Consider the following 23,948-nt stretch of genomic DNA (forward strand, 5'->3'; position numbering starts at 1 on the left):
AAATTTTGGAGATCAACCCTCTGTCCGATGTGGGATTAGTGAATATTTTTCCCATTCTGTGGGCTGCCTTTTTGTCTTGCTGACTGTGTCCTTTGCCTTACAGAAGCTTCTCAGTTTCAGTAGGTCCCATTTATTAATTGTTGATCTTACTGCCTGTGCTACTGGTGTTATGTTCAGGAAGCTGTCTCCTGTACCAATTCGTTCAAGGGTACCACCCACTTTCTCTTCTAAGAGGTTCAGTGTGGCTGGATTTATGTTGAGGTCTTTGATCCATTTGGACTTAAGTTTTGTGCATGGCGATAGACATGGATCGATCTGCATTCTTCTACATGCCAGTCTCCAGTTATGCCAGCACCATTTGTTGAAGATGCTTTCTTTATTCCATTGTATATTTTTAGCTTCTTTGTCAAAGATCAGATGTTCGTACGTGTGTGGGTTAATATCGGGGTTTTCAATTCGATTCCATTGGTCTACCTGTCTATTTTTGTGCCAATACCAAGCTGTTTTCAGGACTATAGCTCTATAATAGAGCTTGAGGTCAGGGATGGTGATGCCTCCGGACGTTGCCTTGTTGAACAGGGTTGTTTTGGCTATCCTGGGTCTTTTGTTTTTCCATACAAAATTGATTATTGTTCTTTCAAGGTCTGTGAAGAACTGTGCTGGGATTTTAATGGGGATTGCATTGAATCTGTAGATTGCTTTTGGCAGGATTGCCATTTTTACTACGTTGATCCTACCTATCCAAGAGCATGGGAGATCTTTCCATTTTCTGAGGGCTTCTTTAATTTCTTTCTTTAAAGATTCAAAGTTCTTACGATACAGGTCTTTCACTTGTTTGGTTAGCGTTACCCCAAGGTATTTTATGTTGTTTGTGGCAATTGTAAAGGGTGATGTTTCTCTGATTTCTCTTTCAGCCCTTTTATCATCTGTATATAGTAGGGCTACTGATTTTCTTGAGTTGATCTTGTAGCCTGCCACTTTGCTGAAGGTGTTAATCAGTTGTAAGAGTTCCCTGGTAGAGTTCTTTGGGTCACTGATGTAAACTATCATATCGTCTGCAAACAGTGAAAGTTTGACCTCTTCCTTCCCAATTTGTATCCCCTTGATCCCCCTTTGTTGTCGTATGGCAATAGCTAGAACTTCAAGTACCATGTTGAAAAGGTATGGAGAGAGTGGACAGCCTTGTTTTGTTCCTGATTTTAGAGGAATTGCGTTGAGTTTCTGTCCATTTAGTTTGATGTTGGCTGTTGGTTTACTGTATATAGCTTTTATTATGTTTAAGTATGTCCCTGTTATCCCAGATCTCTCCAAGACCTTTATCATGAAGGGGTGTTGGATTTTGTCAAAGGCTTTTTCAGCATCTAGTGAGATGATCATGTGATTTTTGTTTTTCAGCTTGTTTATATGGTGGATTACGTTGATGGATTTTCGTATGTTGAACCATCCCTGCATTCCTGGGATGAAACCTACTTGGTCGTGGTGAATGATTGTTTTGATGTGTTCTTGGATCCGATTTGCCAGTATTTTATTGAGTATTTTTGCATCAATGTTCATGAGGGATATTGGTCTGAAGTTCTCTTTCTTAGTTGTATCTTTGTGTGGCTTGGGGATCAAGGTTATTGAAGCCTCATAGAAAGAGTTTGGCAAAGACCCTTCTGCTTCTATTGTGTGGAACACTTTGAGAAGAATTGGTATAAGCTGTTCTTTGAATTTCTGGTAGAATTCTGCACTGAGGCCATCTGGACCTGGGCTTTTTTTGGTTGGGAGACTTTTGATGACAGCTTCTATTTCCATAGGGGTTATAGGTCTATTTAAGTTGCTTATCTGTTCTTGATTTAGTTTTGGCAATTGATAGCTGTCCAGGAAGTCATCCATTTCCTTTAAATTTTCGAATTTTGTGGAGTACAGGTTTTCAAAGTATGACCTAATGATTCTCTGGATTTCCTCAGAGTCTGTTGTTATGTCCCCCTTTTCATTTCTGATTTTGTTAATTTGCGTGTTCACTCTCTGCTGTTTGGTAAGTTTGGACAAAGGTTTGTCTATCTTGTTGATTTTCTCAAAGAACCAGCTCTTCGTTGCGTTGATTCTTTGTATTGTTTTCCTGGTTTCTACTTTATTGATTTCAGCCCTCAATTTGATTATTTCCTGGCGTCTACTCCTCCTGGGGGAGTGTGCTTCTTTGTGTTCTAGAGCTTTCAGCTGTGATGTTAATTCTCTGGTATAACTGTTCTCCTGTTTCTTCATGTGAGCATTTAGCGCTATGAACTTCCCCCGTAGCACTGCTTTCAAAGTGTCCCATAGGTTTGGGTATGTTGTGTCTTCATTCTCATTGAATTCGAGGAAGTCTTTAATTTCTTTTTTTATTTCCTCTTTGACCCAGGGATGGTGCAGTTGAGCATTATTCAATTTCCATGAGTTTTTAGGTTTTCTGCAATTTGTGTTGTTGTTGAATTCTAATTTTAAAGCATGGTGGTCTGATAAGATGCATGGAGTTATTCCAATTTTTTTGTAGCTGCTGAGGTTTGATATGTTGCCAAGTATGTGGTCGATTTTTGAGAAGGTTCCATGTGGTGGTGAGAAGAAGGTATATTCTTTTTTATGTGGATGAAATGTTCTATAGATATCTGTTAATCCCAGTTGGGTCATTACTTCTATTAGCCCTTTTGCTTCTTTGTTGAGTTTCTGTTTGGTATTCCTGTCTAGTGGTGAGAGTGGTGTGTTGAAATCTCCCACTATAACTGTGTGGGGCTTTAGATGAGATTTAAGTTCTAATAATGTTTTTTAACGAATGTGGATGCCTTTGTATTTGGGGCATAGATGTTCAGAATCGACACTTCCTCTTGGTGGGTTTCACCTGTGATGAGTATGTAATGACCTCCTTCATCTCTTTTGATTGATTTTATTTTAAAGTCTAGTTTGTTAGATATTAGGATTGCTATCCCGGCTTGTTTCTTGGGTCCATTCGATTGAAAAATTTTTTCCCAACCTTTAATTCTCAGGTAATGTCTGTCTTTAAGGGTGAGGTGTGTTTCCTGTATGCAGCAGAAGGAAGGATTCTGTCTTCGAATCCAATCTGCTAGTCTGTGTCTTTTTATGGGTGAGTTAAGGCCATTAATATTGAGGGATATTAATGACCAATGATTGCTCATCCTTCTTCGATTTGCGATGGTTGTTGTTGGTGGAATTATGTGTGGAATTTCACCCCTTTGTTCTTTTGGCTGTTGGTAGAGAGAGATTCTCTAATGCTTATATTTTTCTGGTTGTAGTTAGCTTCCTTGGGTTGGAGTTTTCCTTCCAAAATTTTCTGTAGGGCTGGGTTAGTGGACACATATTGCTTGAATCTAGTTTTGTCATGGAATATCTTGTTTTCTCCGTCTATAGTGATTGAGAGCTTTGCCGGGTATAGTAGTCTGGGCTGGCATCCGTGGTCTCTTAGTGTAGGTAGAATATCTATCCAGGACCTTCTGGCTTTCAGCGTTTCCATGGAGAAATCAGGTGTAATTCTGATAGGTCTGCCTTTATATGTTACTTGACCTTTTTCCTTAGCTGCTCTTAATATTCTTTCTTTATTCTGTATGTTTGGGGTCTTGATTATTATGTGGCAAGGTGATTTTTTTTGTGGTCCACTCTATTTGGTGTTCTGTAGGCTTCTTGTACCTTCATTGGCATGTCTTTCTTAAGGTTGGGAAAGTTTTCTTCTATGATTTTGTTGAATATGCCTTCTGCCCCTTTGAGCTGGATTTCTTCTCCTTCTTCTATACCTATTATTCTTAGGTTTGGTCTTTTCATGGTGTCCCATATTTCCTGGATGTTTTGTGTTAAGGATTTGTTGGATTTAAGGTTTTCTTTGGTTGATAAATCCATTTCTCCTAGCGTATCTTCAACACTTGAGATTCTCTCTTCCATCTCTTCTATTCTGTTGGTAATGCTTGTATTGGTAGTGCCTGTCTGTTTGTCCAGCTTTTCTATTTTCTGCCTTTCTTCAGATTGTGTTTTTTTTAATGACTCTATTTCAGTTTTCAACCCTTGCAGTGTTTGCATTGCTTCTTGCAATTTTCTGTTTATCTGTTCATCCGTTTGTTGCCTTTATGAATTTTTTGGTTTGTTCTTTCTTCCATTTCTTGCATTTTTTGGTTTGTTTTTTGTTCCATTTCTCGCATTTTGTGCTTTGTTTCTTCTTCCATTTCCTGCCTTTTTTGGTTTGTTTCTTCTTCCATTTTTTTCATTTTTTGCTTTGTTTTTTCTACCATTTCTTGCATTTTTTGCTTTGTTTCTTCTTCCATTTCCTGCCTTTTTTGGTATGATTCTTCTTCCAATTCTTGCATTTTTTGCTTTGTTTTTTCTTCCAATTCTTGCATTTTTTGCTTTGTTTTTTCTTCCAATTCTTGCATTTTTTGCTTCATTTCTTCTTCCATTTTCTGCCTTTTTTGGTTTGTTTTTTCTTCCAATTCTTGCATTTTTTGGTTTGTTTTTCTTCCATTTCTTTGAGGGATTTTCCAATATCCTCTTTTAGGGCCTCTATCATTTTCATGAAAGTGCTTTTAAGGTCGTTCTCTTCTGCTTCATCCTCATTGGAATGTTGGGGTCTTGCTGGTGTGGAGTCTCTAGAATCTGGCGGTGTCATATTTGTTTTTCTGTTGCTGACTGTGTTTTTGTATTGTCTCTTTCCCATCTCTTCTTCTAGTGGGTGCAGAAGGAGCCCCTTACTGGTCTGGGGACCAGAGTTCCCTTTTGGTGGGTGCTAGCAAGTCCAATAATCTGGTGGTTCTTCTATTCCTTGTCCGAATGCTGGTCCCGTGGGTGGAGAAGAAGAACAGGAATCTGGGGCGCTTATCCTCTTACCTGGTCCCCTGGACCCTATGCTGGGTCCTGTTGTACTTGATCCAGAACCGCTACTCCCCTGGTCTCCCTGGGTCCTCTGGTTTCCTGGTCTCGTTGGTGGGAGAGAAGACCTGGGGTCTGGGTGCTTGGCTCCCGCCGGAATTGGGAGCTCTGTGCAGGTCCCAGGCGATCTGCAGGCACTGGCGCTCAGGCCGGGAAGCAGGCCTGTTTACCTGCTGCTGCTGGAAGAACCGCCGCTTCCCTGTACTCCCAGCCTCCTCTCCTTTCCTGGTCTCGTTGGTGTGAGCGAAGATCCGGAGTCTGGGGTGCTTGGCTCCTGCCGGGATTGGGAGCTCTGTGCAGGTCCCAGGCGATCTGCAGGCACTGGAGCACAGGCCGGGAAGCCGGCCTGTTTACCTGCTGCTGTTGGAAGAACCGCCGCTTCCCTGTACTCCCAGCCTCCTCTCCTTTCCTGGTCTCGTTGGTGTGAGCGAAGATCCGGAGTCTGGGGTGCTTGGCTCCCGCCGGGATTGGGAGCTCTGTGCAGGTCCCAGGCGATCTGCAGGCACTGGAGCACAGGCCGGGAAGCCGGCCTGTTTACCTGCTGCTGCTGGAAGAACCGCTGCTTCCCTGGACTCCCAGCCTCCTCTCCTTTCCTGGTCTCGTTGGTGTGAGCGAAGATCCGGAGTCTGGGGTGCTTGGCTCCCGCCGGGATTGGGAGCTCTGTGCAGGTCCCAGGCGATCTGCAGGCACTGGAGCACAGGCCGGGAAGCCGGCCTGTTTACCTGCTGCTGCTGGAAGAACCGCCTCTTCCCTGTACTCCCAGCCTCCTCTCCTTTCCTGGTCTCGTTGGTGTGAGCGAAGATCCGGAGTCTGGGGTGCTTGGCTCCCGCCGGGTTTGGGAGCTCTGTGCCGGTCCCAGGCGATCTGCAGGCACTGGAGCACAGGCCGGGAAGCCGGCCTGTTTACCTGCTGCTGTTGGAAGACCAGTACATAGATTTTAACAAATAGAAAATATTGTAAATGATATACCGCAAATAGCATATATGAGTATATATATTCTATGACTTAATATAGCTGGTTAATCTATTTAGTACATTTAAATATATTCATAATGAAAAGTCATATTCTATGTTTATAGACTATTATTAAATAATACATTTTACAGATATGTGACGTATGTGTTTTTGCCTTCATGGATGTCTGTGCCCCATGTGTGTCTCAGCAGAGGTCAAAAGAAAGTGTCAGATACCCTGAGATTAGAGTAGCAAATGTTTGAGTGCTTGCATGTGGGCACTGGGAACTAAATACTTCTAGAAAAGAAGTAAGCTATCTCTCCTGTACTATGGTTTATATATTAAAAAGAGGCAACTACCATATAGCAATAAATACACTTTCTAAATTCACAATGCTTATACATAACCCACAGCCCATTAATTTGTTTTTTTCTTTTTTTACAAGACAAGGTTTCTCTGTGGCTTTTGGAGGCTGTCCAGGAACTAGCTCCTGTAGACCAGGGTGGTCTTGCCTCCTGAGTGCTGGGATTAAAAGCATGGGTCACCATCGTAGGCTTTTGTTGTGTTCTTTGTTACTGAGTTTTTTTACTCTATGCTTTAATTGCATGGCTTTCTTCTCTCATTCATATGTTAAAGCCCTAATAACACTCTGGAGGCAGAGGCAGGCAGATCTCTGTGAGTTTGAGGCCAGGCTGGTCTACAGAGCGAGTTCCAGGACAGCCTCCAAAACAATACAGAGAAACTCTGTCTCGAAAAACAAAACAAAACAAACAAGAAAAGCCTTAATGACAATGGAGGTGGAGCTTTTGCTGTCTATTTAGATCATAAGGATAGAACCCTCATAAATGGGATGACTGTATTAATGTGGCACTTTGAATAAGAAATATCTCCTAAAGCATGTTTCCTTGAACGTTGGCAACCTGTTGGTGGCACTGTTTGTGTAGGTGTTGGAATCTTAGGAAGTTAGAGACTAACAGGAATATATCACTAGGGGGGTGAATTTTGAGTGTTTATAGTCTTGTCCTACTTCCTATTCCCCCTCTCCCCAGATTCATGCTTGTTATTAAGGATGTGGCCTCTCGTTCTCCTGCTATGTATGGCATCCTTGCCTATTGCCATCTTCCCAGCCATGATGAATGTCATCTCTCTAGAACCATAAATTAAAGTAAACTCCATCTCCTACAAGCTGCTTTAGTCGTTTTATTTTGTCACAGTGACACAATAGTAAATGCTGTGGAATGTTTGTTTAACGATGCAAAGATGTGTTATATTCTTTCGTGTTTCATTTGTTTTACTCTGTAATACAAACTGTGTTACTTTGCCTGTCTAAAATACCTGATTGGTCTAATAAAGAGCTGAATGTCTAATAACTAGGCAGGAGAGGGAGACAGGTGGGGCTGCCAGGCAGAAAGAATAAATAGGAGGAGAAATCTAGGCTCAAGAGAGGAGAGAGAAGCAAGAAAAGGAGAAAGACACCAGGGTCAACCACCCAGCCGCACAGCAATCCGCAGAGTAAGAAGGAAAGAAAGATATACAGAATAAAGAAAGGTAAAAAACCCAGTGGGAAACCATAGTTAAAGAGAAATGGGATAATGTAAGTTAGAAAAGCTGGCTAGAAACAAGTCAAGCTAAGGCCAGTCATTCATAAGCAAGAATAAGTCTCCATGTGTTTATTTGGGAGCTGGGTGGAGAGCCCCCAAACAGTTAAAAAAAAACATGACCATGTTGGCAACCTAATCTTAGTTTTTCTTCCTCTAAAGCTTTGAAGAATAAATACTTAGTCTATGTATTATGATAAACTTTAAACTGTTAATGATACCTTGCCTTGTTATGGTTTTATCATATCCTAAGACAATGTGAAGGTACTTTGATTTTTTTAATTAAAAATTTAAATATTCGTTTATTCTGCTTATTTATTTTATGTGCATGGTATATATGTGTGTATGGTTGAGCATGTTTCATGCATGTAGAAGCGGGTCAAAGAAAAACTTGTAGGAGTTAGTTCTTGCCTTCCATCATTTGAGTTGTTAGGATTGATCTCAGATGCATAGGCTTGGCAGCCAGCATATTATCTGATGACTGGTTACCAGTACAACATGGAGCTTCTGTTGTTTCAAAATGAAGCTCCTCTTGACAGAACATGGTTATCTGGTTTTATTGAAGAGAAATTGAAAAAGATGACTCTAAAATTTGTATAGTGGCCTGAGGTTTAGGTTTGAGAGCCACAATTTTATACATACATATATTTTATATATACACAAACACACACCTGCCAACCCAGAAAGACTTAACTGAGTAGGAACGATACATCCTGAAGGTGAGTAGCATGAACTCACCTTCTGGGTACTCAGACTGTATAAAAAAGTAAAAGAGAAAGTGAGTAGAGTCCTAGCATTTGTCTATCTCTGCTTCCCAAATGAGGACCCAGTGAGATCAGCTGCTCAGGCCCCCAAGATCAGTATTTTTCTTCAGTGATGGACTTGATTCCTCTGAGCTGTGAGGCAAATTAAACCTTTCCCTTGGTAAGCTTCTTTTGTTTCATGTATCTGGTCATGGTGACAGTAACGGTGATTGTGCTGGTTGGTTCTGCCACCATAATCCTCAACATATATGGGAAGAGAGAGTGTTAATTGAGACAATGCCTCCACCAGATTGCCTGTAGGCAAGTTTGTATGACATTTTCTTCATTAATGATTGATGTGGGAGGATGTAGTCATTTGATGATATAGGAGAGCAAGCTGAGCAACTGTGGAGGGGCAAGTCAGTAAGTAGTGCTCCTCCATGGCTATTACTTCAGTTCCTGTCTTGAGTTCCTGCTCTTACTTCCCTTAGTGATGGACAAGTACTCAAACTATAAATTGAAAAAAATGATTTCTTCCCCAAGCAGTGGTTGGTTATTGTGTTTTATCACAGCAATGGAAACCCAAAGACACTAACAGAGGCTCTTCACAGGTGCTTAAAATGCGAAAACTTATTTTGAGGCTGAAAGACATCTTCTCGTCTTGCCCCCTTTCTTTGATTTGGTATCCTCGTGACATTACCTCCCCATGCTGGCAATATGTTGTGACACTTCCAAGAACATTTAAGAACATGAACTCCACTCAGGGTTTTTTTTTTCTTGAATTTTCCCACTGAGGGATGAAGTGTGAATGTTCTACTCCTTTAATTTATTTTATGTTTTTTTTGATAGTTTATTATTCTCTGAAGCAACATGGCTCATAAACATACCTCTTGCTATACAAATAGTCTTTATAGTTGTAGGTGTGGTGTTTTAGCTCCCACAGTACCATTAGTGTCTCAATGGAGGCCTAGATAATTAAGTCAGTGATAGATGCTTTGTCAAAAAAGTTAACCTATTAAGAGGATATTATATAAAGCAATGGGATATTCCAAATGTTTAATGACTAATCTGACTCTCTTGGTGCCTGTGGGCTGGTGAGTTTCGGTCTTTTTCTAAAACTGTTATGAAGTCAGGCTTGCTCTCTGGTGACTGCTTTGCTGTCTTCCTTTAGAACTTAAAGGCAATGTGGAGAGAATCTTGCAGAGAGACACTGGTGCTAGGAGGAGGAAAAGCACAAACCTCCTGCCACATTGTTATCTCAACTTATCTTTCCTGTATGGACTGTGTTACCCAAATTTGAACAATCAATTATTTATAAACCATACTAGATTGCCATGGCTACAGTCCATCTGTGGGGTATGTGCAGTGACTGCCTGTCTCTACCGTTTTTGGAACTTTCAAATTAAAATAAAATTGCTAAAAGTTGAAGTGGAGAAAGGAAGTTTTTACTAATAACTTTTCTCATTGGCTTGCAGTCTACAGTATATATAGATTTCCACAAGGATATAAATGTCCATGTAGAAAACATTTTTGTTCTCTCTCTCTCTGCCTGTGTGTGTGTGTGTGTGCATGTCTGTGTGTGTGTGTGTGTGCATGTCTGTGTGTGTGTGTGTGTTTGTGTACCTGTATACAAATAGACAATAGCAAGTGTGTGGAGGCCAAGGACAGCTTGTAGGTGTTAGTTTTCTTCTTCTGCTCTCTGGGTTTTTGGTTTTGGCATTAAGTACCTTTACCTACTGACCTTACCGGTCAGTCCAGGTTTTAAATTTTAATGTAATTCCCTGAGATCCTTCTTTCGTCATTAACATAGTGTTTTCAAAGCACAGGATCAGTATGATGATCCTGTTATCTCAAAACTTGAGAGGCATTGTAGGAGAATCAGGAATTCAAAACAAGTCTCAGATGCATGGAAGTTTCAAGAGCAACCTGGAGTGTACAAAACTGTCTCAAACAAATGGACAAATACAAAATATTGTTAAAGTAATGAAAAATACAATTTCTACAATAGATTTACTGAAATATGACACACTCATACATATCTTTTGTTATGCCAACAGAAATCTCTTTTAAACTTGCATAGGCATGAATGTATGTATTTGTTTCTCATGGTGTACACATGCTTTTCAATGGTGACAATGTATTTCATGGAACATTTAAAGAATGGTACATTCTATAATTCGACATATTAAACCTTAGAACTAATTTCTTTTTTACTTATAACATCAAATGAAGTCAATCCTAGAAGGTCAAACAATAAATATCATGCAGATCTTTTATAAAAGTTAATGCAAAAAATTTGCTTTATTCTTGTACATAGGAGTGGTCAAGAAAATTACTTTTAAGCAAACATCAACCACATAATGCTCGTGTTATCTTCTCTTCAGTGCTCAAAGCCAAGATGGGCTATTACTACAGACACTGTGGTTAACCTGAATTTGAAGACAGGTGTATCCATAATTTCATGTTTAACACTCTCTTTAAAATACTCTAATTTTCAAACTTCGTGTATATTCCAGAGTCTTTGTTTGCTGTGTTTCAGGATAATTTCGTTCAATAGTTTTCTCTCAATGCCATGACAGGGGATTTTTCTTGTTTATTCAAGGCCCAGTGGCACTGTAGCTTTTTACTTTGTCTGCAGATGTTGCCTCCCAGAGCCCATCACCAAAATACTGCAGTACAAAAGGTGTTTGTATTGGAAGCTACCTATCCTCCTGTAATTAGACATTACAATCAGTCGATTTCAGATTTTTTCCAAGCAGCAACAGCCTGACATTTTGTCTTTCAATTCATGGTTACCTTCACCATTCTAATTCAGTCTTTTCATTTCTTAATGTCAATATATAGCTTATCTGGCCGCTATGATTTATTTAAATTCTCATTTACATGTCCTTGTCAGTCAAAACTGTACTTTTTCTCATTGTTGTATATTTATTTTGTTTTATAATTCTTCAGTAATTTCACAACCAAAACACTGCCTCTTACCATAATAGCCATAGATTTCCAAAGCAGCATGACTAATCTTAGCCTTTTAACCTGCTCTCCTAAGTTACTGAACAGTGTACACAAAGCTCTGCCACTCGGTCACAAATTAATGTACCCTAGAAAGTAAGAGGAACATTGTAAAGCATAATTAATGCCATTATTAATAATTACTATTTGTTCAATAATTACAATTGTGTGTGCAATTTTAGTTGATACACAGTTACATCTCCAGCATTAGTATTATTAATTCTGCTTTAAAACTCTTGACATAACAGAATTATTCAAGCAATATGCCAGTAGTCAAAATGCTTTATGAGGGATCAGTGGCCTATCTTTAGGAAAATGAAGTGCACTAATATACAAAAATTTCATAGTTTTAAATGATAGCATGATATGAATAAAACTAGGAATGCTTTTGTTACACATTCATTATAGTGCTAATCAATAGAACTTAAAATGCTCTTATGATGAACTTTGAAAGGAATTCTCTTTTCTTTCTTGAATCTTTCTAATTTTTTTTACTTCTGATTATTTTCTACTTCCAGATGCATAGGCATCTTGATGTGTCTCATTAATCTCCAAGTATAATGGTTTTTGTGTGCATGTGTATATTTTTCTGTGTGTGTCTACATATGAGTGCATGTGTATGTATGTGTGTCTACATATGAGTCAATATGTGTGTGTCTATGTGTGTGTATAGATACACATATGCTTCCCTACATTGCTCACATTTTACACAAAATATATAAACTTTTTCTGGATGGTTGCTTTAAATATTTTTCCTTTTTAAAAACTAACTTTGATCACCTTTAAAATTCACACTATAAGGTCTAATTTAAAAATGGCCAAGTAAGTTTGTATCAATTTATTTTCCTTTTAACTGCTTCATGTTAAATTTAAGAGAACTGACAATTTTTTTTGTTCTTGTATTGGCTAAGAAAAATGTTAATGGATGTTTTGGAAATTTAAGTTAGGAAGCATTTCTGTGTTGTATAATTTATGGAAGGATTCGTGCCAAAATCATAATCTTTTTTAGCTGAGATGTCTTGAGATAATCTCTTATAGGCTATAGTACAAACAAATGCAGTATTATTTTTATTAATATGGATGGGAAATATCTTGTTCATATTTTCATAAGAGAGAATTTATTGTGATATAAATTCACAAATTTTAAATTTTAATGTAAAAGAGGTTTCTTATACATATCATTATGGTTGGAACAAAAGCCAGGAGGAGAACTGGTGTTATGTCAGGTAGTAACTTGTCAACCTTGAACATTACAAGTTTGTACATATTTTAGCCATCATCGTCTTCATTAAAAATATTTCCCCACACAGGTTCAGGTATTGTTTGTGTTGGAGATTAGAGATCAATAAGAAAGTTTGAGCATCTTAGTGCAACTGGGAGAATCACCTAAGTAATTTTCTAAATCTTTTGAAAGTTTTTACTTTATCTAGGTTTACACAATATTGACTATAATTTAATACTTGTCATACCACGGAGTATTTAGTTAATTCTACAACTTCATGTCTATATTATTTACTTTTACATAGGTATGACCAGAATATCTTGGAGAATAAGTTTAAATAAATCTACTTTATCTCAGTTTGTCAGAACTTTCAGCCCATAATTATGAGCTTTATTAGTGTAGGTCTTAGAATTGTTCAACACAAATGCTGAAGCATATGAACAGAGACTGTTTACCTCAAAATAGACTGAGGTGGGGGTAAAGGGTAAACATGCCACTTATGGCCTTATAATGGTACTCCCTCCCGGCAATCTATTTCCTGTATTACCTTTAAAGGAGCCACAATCACAAACTGTCCCAACAGCCTCATATTGAAACTGAAGCATTCAGTCCATGAATCTCTCTCTCTCTCTCTCTCTCTCTCTCTCTCTCTCTCTCTCTCTCTCTCTCTCTCTCTCCCTCTTTGTGTGTGTGTGTGTGTGTGTGTGTGTATCTTCCTGTCTGTGTAGGGTAGCAGGGCATTTTATATTCAAATCATAGAATGCTTTGTTCCCAATTTTTCTAAAAGCATTGGACATTCAGAAAATCTTTGGAGAAATTGACATGCAGAGAGAGACACAAGTGTTTTCTTGGGTAGAGGGGTCCCTTAAAGGAATCAAGTGAGATATGAATGTCCATGTTATTTATTGAACAAAAGCTGTCAGAGGATATTGTTGGAATGAAGCAGGATAGAGTTAAGGGTGAGTCATAAGTGTAAGACCCCAGAAAAGTTCATTACAAAGTATAAGAAGGAGCAGCTTATGGGATAGCAAGTTTCCATGTTTTCTTAAGTTTTAGTACAGAGGAGAAGATCAGTTAATATCTTTGGTTCCAGCTATTCCTTTGCTTGTTATTGTTAGGGCTGGTTTATTTTATAATCTCAGTGTAAATTTAATTCACTTCAATTCCAAGATTATATCCTTGTGCCATTATGATTTGCCTGTAGGTGGTAATGGGTGTTAACTGTTCTTCAATCAGTCCTCCTTTGGTGGTGACATTACCTTCTTGTCATACTTCTAGATTCAGGTGACCTACTTCATGCACAATAGTGTGATGAGGAAATAAAGGAGAGCGTAGTAGGTAAATGTCTGGGGTGTATCAACCGTATGTTGGATAAAGCTCAGGAATTTGTTGTTCAGATATTTCATCTGTAGATTTACACTTGAGGCAATTCCAAGGTGCAGCATTTATGATTTCTGGGGTTTAAAAAATGCCCTGATCACCTAGACACCCAGATTACTTGGGATCTCTTCTAGCATCCACTCTTTCTGACAACAATAGGGTAATTAATTAGATCTCTAAGGGCTGTTCACCGATTGAGCTTCCTCTTTCCTGGTAAACGTAGCTATGTACTCTTCAACTACAGCTCATTTACTATGAGTATCACATCCTTTGTATTCACTGAACATGTTTCACTTTCTTTTGTTGTTGTTATTATTTTTATTTAATTAATTTATTTTACATTCCTTCTCTCCTCCCCTTCCTCTCTGGCCCTCTTCTCCTCCTACTCCCTCCCCCAATCTCCCATCAGCCACACCCTCAATCCACTCTGAACTTCCACTGACAGAGAGTCTGGGAAACAGGAAAGAACCTAAGATATATGCATGGTACCCAAGAGAAGATGAATGAGGCAAGATCCTCTGAACAGATTGGGAACACAGCGAGGGGTGCGGGGGTGGGGAGTGGGATCTGGGAAGAAGAGAGGGGGAGAAGAGGAAGAGAGTGGAGGTCATGGGAGAACAGGAAGGTTGAGTGAGGGGGTAGAATAAGGGGAAGAGGGAGTCATATCATAGGTTAGAAGACAGATCTGGCACCAGTGAGACCTCTGGTGATCTAAAGGAATGACACCAACTGGCAAGCTAAGCAATAGTGGAGAGACCACTTTAAATGCCCATTCCTGATAATGAACTTGATGTCTATAGCCATCCTAGAGCCTTCATCCAGTGACTGATGTAAGCAGAGGCAAACACACACAGTTAAACACTGAACTGAACCCATGGAACCCCGTGACAGAGAGAGAGGAGCGATGAGCAAATTGTCAAAGAATGGGTTGGCAAAACTAGCAGAGAGAGCTGATCTGAACAAGGGGGGAGAGCTCTTGGACCCCAGACCGACAGCGGGGAGGCCAGCATGGGACTTGTACTGACCCCCTGAGTGTGAGAGTCAGTGAGGAGGCCTGGGCAACCTAGGGGGCCCTGGGCAGTGGATCAGTGTTTATCCCTGGCATACAAACGGACTCCATGTGTCCATAATACAAACAGGGATGCTCTCTCAGCCTGGACTCTTAGGGGGAGTGCCTGGACCCTGTCCTAAGTGAAATGACAGACTCTAGATATTCCCTATGTGGAAGGAAGTGGGAATAGGGTGGGAGGATTGGGGGGATGGTGGGGAGGTGCGGGAGGAGGGGAGTGGGAGGGAACTTGGATTGACATGTGAAACAAGCAATTTAAGATTAAAGTAATGAAAAAAATGGAAAAATGAGTAAATATTGATGCTTATTTAGTATTTTACTGAATATGTTTTGTAAAATTTTCTAATGTTGTATCACTTGGTTGTCACCATTTATTTTATTTTATGAAAGCCTATAAGCAAATTATACTTACATGACAAAATTATGAAATACACTTTTATAATTTATATGTCAGACATATTAGCATTTTTGCTAAAATAAAATGGAATATAATTTAATTCATAATACATATGCATCAATCAAATTATCTGAAAAGCCACTTTTGAAGGTCCTCAGTACAATCTTGTTTATTTCTACAAAAGATTATTTACAAATATTGACAGATTATTCTTGCTAAATTAGAATAGTACTGAAATGGGTAGGAAATCAATGTTGTAAATGAACTCTGTTTTATGTGTTTATTTATGTAGTTGTACATATTAAAGGAAAACTGATTAATAATATATTTGAAAAAGGAACATATGCAAATAGACTATGATACTCATTTGACTGAATTTCTATTTTTATAGTTAGTTTTATTAAATAAAATTATTCTTCTCTCATGTATTACATCCCAACTGCAGTTTCTTCTACCTCTCCCCATCTTATTGCACCCCATCCTTGCTGCCTCCTTTCCCTTCAGAAAAGGGCAACCCTCTCAGTGATATCAACCAAACATGGCATATAAAGTTGCAGTAAGACTAGGCACCTCCCTTCATGTTAAGACTGGATGAGGCATCACAGTAAGAAGAACAGGTTCCCAAGAGCAGGCAAAAGAGTCACAGCCAGCCAGCACTCTCAATGTTATGAATCCCACAAGAATTATATTGTTATTTTTTATTTTAAGCAGATGCAACTATTTGATTCTTTTAATTTCTGACTTACTTACTTTGGAAGTATTCTAAAGTTGTATATTAAAACTGAATAATTTAAATAATTATATATTAACCAGTCTACTTTGGAACTCATGTAAACAATATAAAATGCATGCAATTAGAAGAAATTGATGTTTTGTAATCATAGCTTTTAAGTGACCTTAAGGAAGTATTTTTTCTGATTCTGTATTCTGAAGACAAACTAGTTATGTTATTTTACAAGAGTTAATAAACTGACTTTATCATATGTGTTTTTAAAGTCAAACATCTTGTACACAGTTTATTTCCATAGTATAGCATTCTGAAATGCTAAACATACTATAATTGTTTTGAGATAATGCAAGACAAGGTGAAATTAACACTACTTTATTGACAAATATTCATAGACCCAAAGCAAACTTACTAACCCTCAAATGATTCATGTGTAGAAATGAGCTTTCCTAAAGATGAAAACTAAAGTCAACCTGTAATATACACAAGCATTTCCATATTATTCTAAAATGCTCTAAAATTTTAAAATGCTTTAAAATTAATTTTGAGTTTTAATCAGAAAACAAATATGTGTGTAGGAATGTTATTTAGTAAGGTTTTTATCTGTGAGTACACACTATCAAGGAAGCCTAATAGATTAAAAAAGAAAAAATATTAAAATGGATATTCTAGTAGAAAATTTACACGACCAATAAATAAGGCCAATAGGTTAAGTGTAAGGCTACAAAAGCAGAGACTCCCTTATTTTTTCAAGGAAATAAGCAAAGCACTTAAGGGGACACTGAACTCATTCTGGACTCCTTTTAAGATGTTAATGAAGACACCAATTATGTGAATTAGACATGCCCAGATCTTACATAGCTTAGTACTTATCATAACTTCCTCTAGTAATCTTGTTAAAATAAATAGACAAACAAGCTTTCAAGCAACGATTTGTATCCACAGAAGAAAGAAGAACATATTATTTTCTTATAAGCCAAAATGGTTATTTTAATGAATGCTTGCAATTGAAAATTAATAAATAAGTGGTTTTCAACCATGGAAATAATCTTTGTACTGAGGTGCAAGGTGCCAAGTATTTCTCAGAAACTAAAGTCAGTTTGAGAGGGAAGTTATTGGGTAATTACTTGCATAAAGTTCCCATGTCTGGCTCTGAAAAGCAAAGTTTGATTAAAAACATAACTACAGGTGTGTGTTACTTATATGAACTTACTGCTCATTTGATACACTAGCATGTAGGAGTACGTTAACAAGAAAATTAATTTGGCATTTATGGAGTACAGAAAGTGACATTTAAGGTAATGTTACAACCAGAAATGTACAGAGAGAAATGAGAGACTAAGAACATTTAGTCTCAAGTGAGATGTCTTCATCTAACTCCTCTCAAAGCTTAGGAATCTATGCAAAAGAGGAGACAGAAAGACTAAAGAACAAGAGATCAAGGATGACTTCAAGGAAACAGTGTCTTCTAGACTCAACAAGACTGAGGGGCTCATACAAAACCTCACAGAATTCAGACTGTGGCAGCAAGCACGAAATTACATAGGTGTAAGACAGATAGGGTCCTAGTACTGAGAGGGGGAAGTGAACATGAGCTAGCTATCACTCCTATCTAAGAGCTAATCTTTACATATCATAGCTCCCTTAAGCTTCTGAGGAATCTGTTATAGACAGCATTAAGTTATGGGATTTGTATGTTTGTTCATTTTTGATTTTTTAGTTCTTTTAAATTGTGAACAAGCCTAACAATTGTGACTTGGGAACTTCTGTTGTGTATACCTGAGCTCCACTTACAAATTACAGAATTTTTTAAAAGTTAATAATAATAAATATACATAGATAACACTAAAATTCTGTAACATTAACTTCTATTTTTAAAAAAATTATTTAAATTAGAAACAAGCTTGCTTCACAAGTCAATCCCAGTTCCCCCTCCCTCCTCTCCTCCCCCACATCCCCTCCAGCCCCTTCAGACCCTCCACCCAGTGCCCACTCCATTCCCCAGGGAGAGTGAGGCCTTCCATGGGGGATCTCCAGAGTCTGTCATTTCATTCAGGGCAGGGCATAGGCCCTACCCCAAGTGTCCAGGCTGAGACAGCATCCCTCATTGTGGGATGGGCACCCAAAGTCCATTTGTATGTCAGGGATAAATACTGATCTACTGCCCAAGATGCCATAGATTGTCTAGGCCTCCTCACTGACAACTACATTCAGGGTGTCTGGATCAGTCCCATGCAGGCCTCTCAGCCATCAGTCTGGGGTTCAGGAGCTCCCTCTTGTTCAGGTCACCTGTTTCTGTGAGTTTCACTGGCCCAGTCTTGACCCTTTTCTCATCAGTTCTCCCTCTCTGTTGCTGGGTTCCAGGAGTTCAGTTTAGCTGTGGGTATCTAACTCTGCTTCTATCAGTCACTGTATGAAAGTTCTAGAATGGCATATAATGTAGTTGTCAAACTCATTATCAGGAAGGGCCATTTAATATAGTCTCTCCATTATTGCTTAGTTTGTCAGTTGGTATTATCCTTGTAGACCTCTGGAAATCTCACTAGGGCCAGATCTCTCTTCAAACCTCCATTATGGTGTTGCTCGTCTTGGTCTCCTCTTTTCTTCCCCTGACTCAAACTTTCTGCTCCCTCATGCCCTTCTTTCCCTTCCTCTTCTCCCCTTTCTTTTTCCTGGCTCCCTCTCCCTCCTCTCCACACTCCCAATCTGCTCAAGAGGTCTTGCCCCTTCTCTGGGCTACCATGGATATCTATCTTAGGGTACTTCCTGTTTCCCAGACTCTCTTGCAGTGGTATTGTAGGCTTACACTCCATGATCCATGTCTAAAATCCATATATGAGTGAGTACATACCATGTTTGTCTTTTTGTGGCTGGGTTACCTCACTCGGGATGCTGTCTTCCAGTGCTGTCTGTCCATTTGCCTGCAAATTTCAAGATTCTGTTTTCTTTTTCTTCTGCTGAATAGTCCACCATTGTGAAAATTTACTACATTATCTCTATTCACTCTTCAGCTGAGGGGCTTCTAGGTTGCTTCCAGGTTCTGGCTATTGCAAATAGTGCTTCTATGAACATAATGGAACAGATATCCTTATTGTATGAATGCGCATCTTTTGGGTATATACCTAAGAGTGGAATTGCTATTTTTTGTGGTAGACTGATTCTCATTTTCCTGAGGAATCTCCATACTGATTTTCATAGTGGCTCTATGAGTTGGTACTTCTACCAGCAGTGGAGGAGTGTTCTGCTTTCTCCACATCCTTTCTAGCATAAACTGTCATTGGTGTTTCTGATTTTAGCCATTCTGACAGGAGTGAGATGGTATCTCAGAGTTGTTTTGATTTGTATTTCCCTGATGGCTAGGGATGTTAAGCACTTTCTTAAGGGTCTCGCAGCCATTTTAGATTCCTCTATTGATAATTCTCTATTTAGTTCTGTGCTCCACTTTTTAATTGGATCCTTTGTTGTTTTGGAGACTTGCTTCTTCTTGAGTTTTTTTTGTAAATTTTGGAGATTAGCCCTCTGTCAGATGTGGGGTTAATGAATATCTTTTCCCATTCCGTGGGCTGCCTTTTTGTCTTGTTGACTGTGTCCTTTGCCTTACAGGAGTTTCTCAGTTTCAGGAGGTCCCATTTATTAATTTTTGATCTCAGTGTTTGTGCTACTGGTGTTATGTTCAGAAAGTGGTCTCCTCTACCAATACATTCAAGGGTACCCCTACTTTCTCTTCTAAGAAGTTCAGTGACTGATTTGTGCTAAGGTCTTTGATTCATTTGGACTTAATTTTTGTGCGTGGCGATAGACATGGGTCAATCTGCAGTCTTCTACATGCCAGCATCCAGTTATGACAGCACCATTTGTTGAAGATTCTTTTTTCCATTGCATAATTTTAACTTCTTTGTCAAAAACCAAGTGTTCATATGTGTGTGGGTTAATATCCATTGGTCTTCCTGTCTATTTTTGTGCCAATGCCAAGCTGTTTTCAGGAGTACAACCCTATAATAGAGCTTGAAGTCAGGGATGCTGATGCCTCTGGATGTTGCTTTGTTGAACAGGGTTGTTTTGGCTATCCTGGGTCTTTTGTTCTTCCATATAAAGTTGAGAATTGTTCTTTCAAGGTCTGTGATGAATTGTGTTGGGATTTTAATGGTGATTGCAGTGAATCTGTGGATTGCTTTGGCAAGAATGCCATTTTCACTATGTTAATCCTATTATCCAAGAACATGGAACATTTTTCCATTTTCTGGTATCTTCTTTAATTTCTTTCTTTAAAGATTCAAAGTTCTTATTATATAGGTCTTTCACTTGTTTGGTTAGCATTACCCCAAAGTATTCTGTATTGCTTTTGGCAATTGTAAAGGGTGATGTTTCACTGTTTTCTTTCTTAGCCATTTTATCATCTGTATATATTAGGGCTACTCATTTTCTTGAGGTGATCTTGTATCCTTCCACTTTCCTGAAGGTATTTGTCAGCTATAAGAGTTCTCTGGTAGAGTTTTTCAGGTCACTTATGTAAACTATCACATCTTCTGCAAATAGTGAATGTTTGAGGTAGACAGAGCTGGGATAAAGAGAGGGGGAGAAGAGGAGGACATGGGGGAACAGGAAGGTTGAGTTGGGGGAAGTTTAGAGGAGAGCAGCATGAGAGATACAATATAGAGGGATTCATTATAGGTTTGAGAAGAGATCTGACATTAGTGAGATTTCTAGAGATCTACAAGGATGACACCAACTGGCAAACTAAGCAATAATAGAGAGACTACCTTAAATGCCCCTCCCTGATAATGAGTTGGACTACTTCCTCATATGCCATCCTAGAACCTTCATGCAGTGACTCATGGAAGCAGAGGCAGACACTCACAGCTGAACACTGAACTGAACTCCTGGAACTGAGGGACAGAGAGGGAGGAGTGATGGATGAGCAAAAGTGTCAAGACTGGGCTTCTTTAATCCACAGAAACAGCTAATCTGAACAAGGTGGAGGTCTTGGACCCCAGGCTGATGGCTGGGAAGCCTGCATGGGACTTATCCAGACCCCCAAATGTGGGTGTCAGTGAGGAGTCCTAGGCAATCTATGGAGTCTTGGGCAGTAGATCAGTATTTATCCCTGGAATACAAATGGACTTTGGGTGTCCATCACACATGAGGGATGCTTTTCTGCCTGGATTCTTGGGGGGAGGGCCTAGCCTCTTTCCTGAATGAAATGACAGACTCTGGATATGCCCCATGGAAGTCCTCACCTTCCCTGGGGAAGGTATTGGGGATTGAGTGGGGGGCTGGGGGGTTGTTTGGGGTCGTGGGAGGAGGGGAGGGAGAGGAAGCTGGGATTGACATGTGAAGCAAGCTTGTTTCTCATTAAAAAAAAAGTCTAAAAAGTTCAGGGTGGTAGTGGTGGTGCATGCCTTTAATCCCAGCACTCGGGAAGCAGAAACAGGCATATCTCTGTGAGTTGGAGACCAGCCTGGTCTATAAGAGCTAGTTGCAGGACAAGCTCCAAAGCCACAGAGAAACCCTGTCTTGAAAAAAAAAGGTTGCCGGGCATTGGTGGTGCACATCTTTATTTCCAGCACTCGGTAAACAGAGGCAGGCAGATCTCTATGAGTTTAAGATCAGCTGGTCTACAGAGTGAATTCCAGTACAGCCTCCAAAACAATACAGAGAAACCCTGTGTTGAAAAACAAATAAAACAAAACAAAAAAAAGTCTAAAAAAATGAAAATGAAGCAAAAATTCAATCTCCCTACCCACACAGGTGTTGACCACCGATTCCTGGGCATGTGGCCTGTCCTGGAGTGTTGTTGATATACAATAGTGAAATTCCATTGGAGAAAAATGATTTTCCCTGTCTCGGCATGTATCAGTTGGTAGGAGTGGTGCATGTGTATGCTTTCCCTTCCCAGCTACACATAGCAAATGTTCCCAAAGACCAGGGAGTAAAGAACGTTAGGAAAGCACTTCATCTAAAGAATGAAACCTAAAGAGATGCAACAGGAAAATTATGTTGGGGGAGAGACAAACAGCACAGAAGAGATACATTTGAAATGAATGGCAGGTTGGACCAAATGGTGTTTAGTGAGCAGCTGTTATTTTCTGAAGCTCATGTCTATCCCCCAGTACCTGTTTCCTTTGTCATTCATTGTCTTTGTCATTAGATTGATTTTGAAAATTGCAACCACGCCTTATAATAATCCACTGCATGATTCATGGAACTTAGAGTGAATTGAGAGTCGATGGTCTTCGGTGTTTGACTATCCCCAGAAAGGTTTATGAAATAAGGAAAATGGGATTGTGTTTGTCAAACTAAGATTCCTTGACAATGTCATTTTCACAGTCCAGGTTTTTTGCAAGGCATTTGGGATGATGCTTGTTTCTGTCTATATTTAAGCCTTCTTGGTAACTTTCCCATGTACACTTATGCTCATCTTCTGCATCAAAATGTTCTCTAATGAGACAGCAGTTTTTCCTGATTCTGTAGACCTCTTAATTCTACACTGCCATCTGGCACTTAGAATCTTCCCATATACATACATGTCCAGTCTCAACTATCTGTCATGCTACCACAGTGTTTTTTCCTAAATTACTAGTCCTTTAAGCGAACACTCAACACTGAGTCACTGGTATTGATCAGTATGCATCATCCAGCCATTTGTCACCAGCTTCCAAAATGTCTGACGTCATGGTATGCTTTTATTTTTTGACTTGTCACAACATTTTTTGCTTGTTATGGAAGAAGTGATTCTACAGGTTCAAGGTGATTTTATGACACATTTTTCCTGTGACTCTTTCCTGGAGAATTGTGTATTCATCATCACAGCAGTAATTCCTGTCTATGAGAAGAAAATGATCACTTTAAAGAATAAATATAATTTAGAAAACTTGCATCTATATATGTAATGGCACGTGTACAAGTGCAGATGTGTACTGATAAGGGTAAATATTTTTATAAAATTCTTCATCTAATTCACATTTTGTTATCATTCAAGGATATACTTTTCAAGATAGACTATAACTGAAAGTATCAATTTGTCAGATTAAATTTGTAGAATTAAAACATTGTAATATTTGGTTGTCTCTTGGAAGGTTGTTCGTTTTTAATGAGACAAAAAGGAAGTGGATTGGAAGGGGAAGGGAGGTGAGAGGAACTGAGAAGAGTAGAGATGGGCGGAACTGTAATCAGGATATACTGAGTGAGAGAAGAATCTCTTTTCAATAAAAGGAAAAAGAAAATATAAACCACAAAAATGAAGATATTGTTTTCAGATCACTGAAGATTATCATATACAAATTTTGTTAACAGAATGATTGCACAAATTATTAAACTTGCTTAGGAATGAAAATATTAACTACTTTCTAAATGTGGCATTTGCCATATAGGGACATTTAGTTTTATCTTTTATTAATGATTTGTTATCATTTTGCTGAGAATAGCTGTGAACTAGAAATCCTAGAGAGAAGCTGAATCTACAAACCCTGATTGAATGATTAGAACTGTAGCGATGTGGGGCGGTTGGAATATTGTTGCTCCACAGCCTAAATACCTTATCCAGGTAAACATTAGCCTTATGAGCAACTCAGTTATGTGTTGCAACTACTATCATGATGACTAGTGATAAAAATTTTTTTTGGAATTTGTTAACTTAATAAACTGCTGTCTCCTACCAACGTGAAAGCTAATAATGTCATACAATAGCATATGAGGCCTGTAGGAGAGAATTTTGTGGAAATGTCCACTCTTGTTTTAACAAATGTAATTTTTAAAATACCTTGATTTATGGCATCCTATATTCTGCTATTATAAAAGCTTCATGAAACTGCCTCCACATTGAAACATGGATTTTGGGGTATTGTGAATCAGTGATCCCAGTCCATGGTCACTGAAATTTGTTCTAGAATAATCACTTAGTCCCTTTGATGTGAGCACTGTGTGCTTTTACACCAAGGGTCTAACTATATCTTCCTTGGATTCTAGA

Source organism: Mesocricetus auratus, unplaced genomic scaffold (genome assembly GCF_017639785.1).
Source record: "Mesocricetus auratus isolate SY011 unplaced genomic scaffold, BCM_Maur_2.0 Super-Scaffold_100021, whole genome shotgun sequence".
Lineage (NCBI taxonomy): Eukaryota > Metazoa > Chordata > Mammalia > Rodentia > Cricetidae > Mesocricetus > Mesocricetus auratus.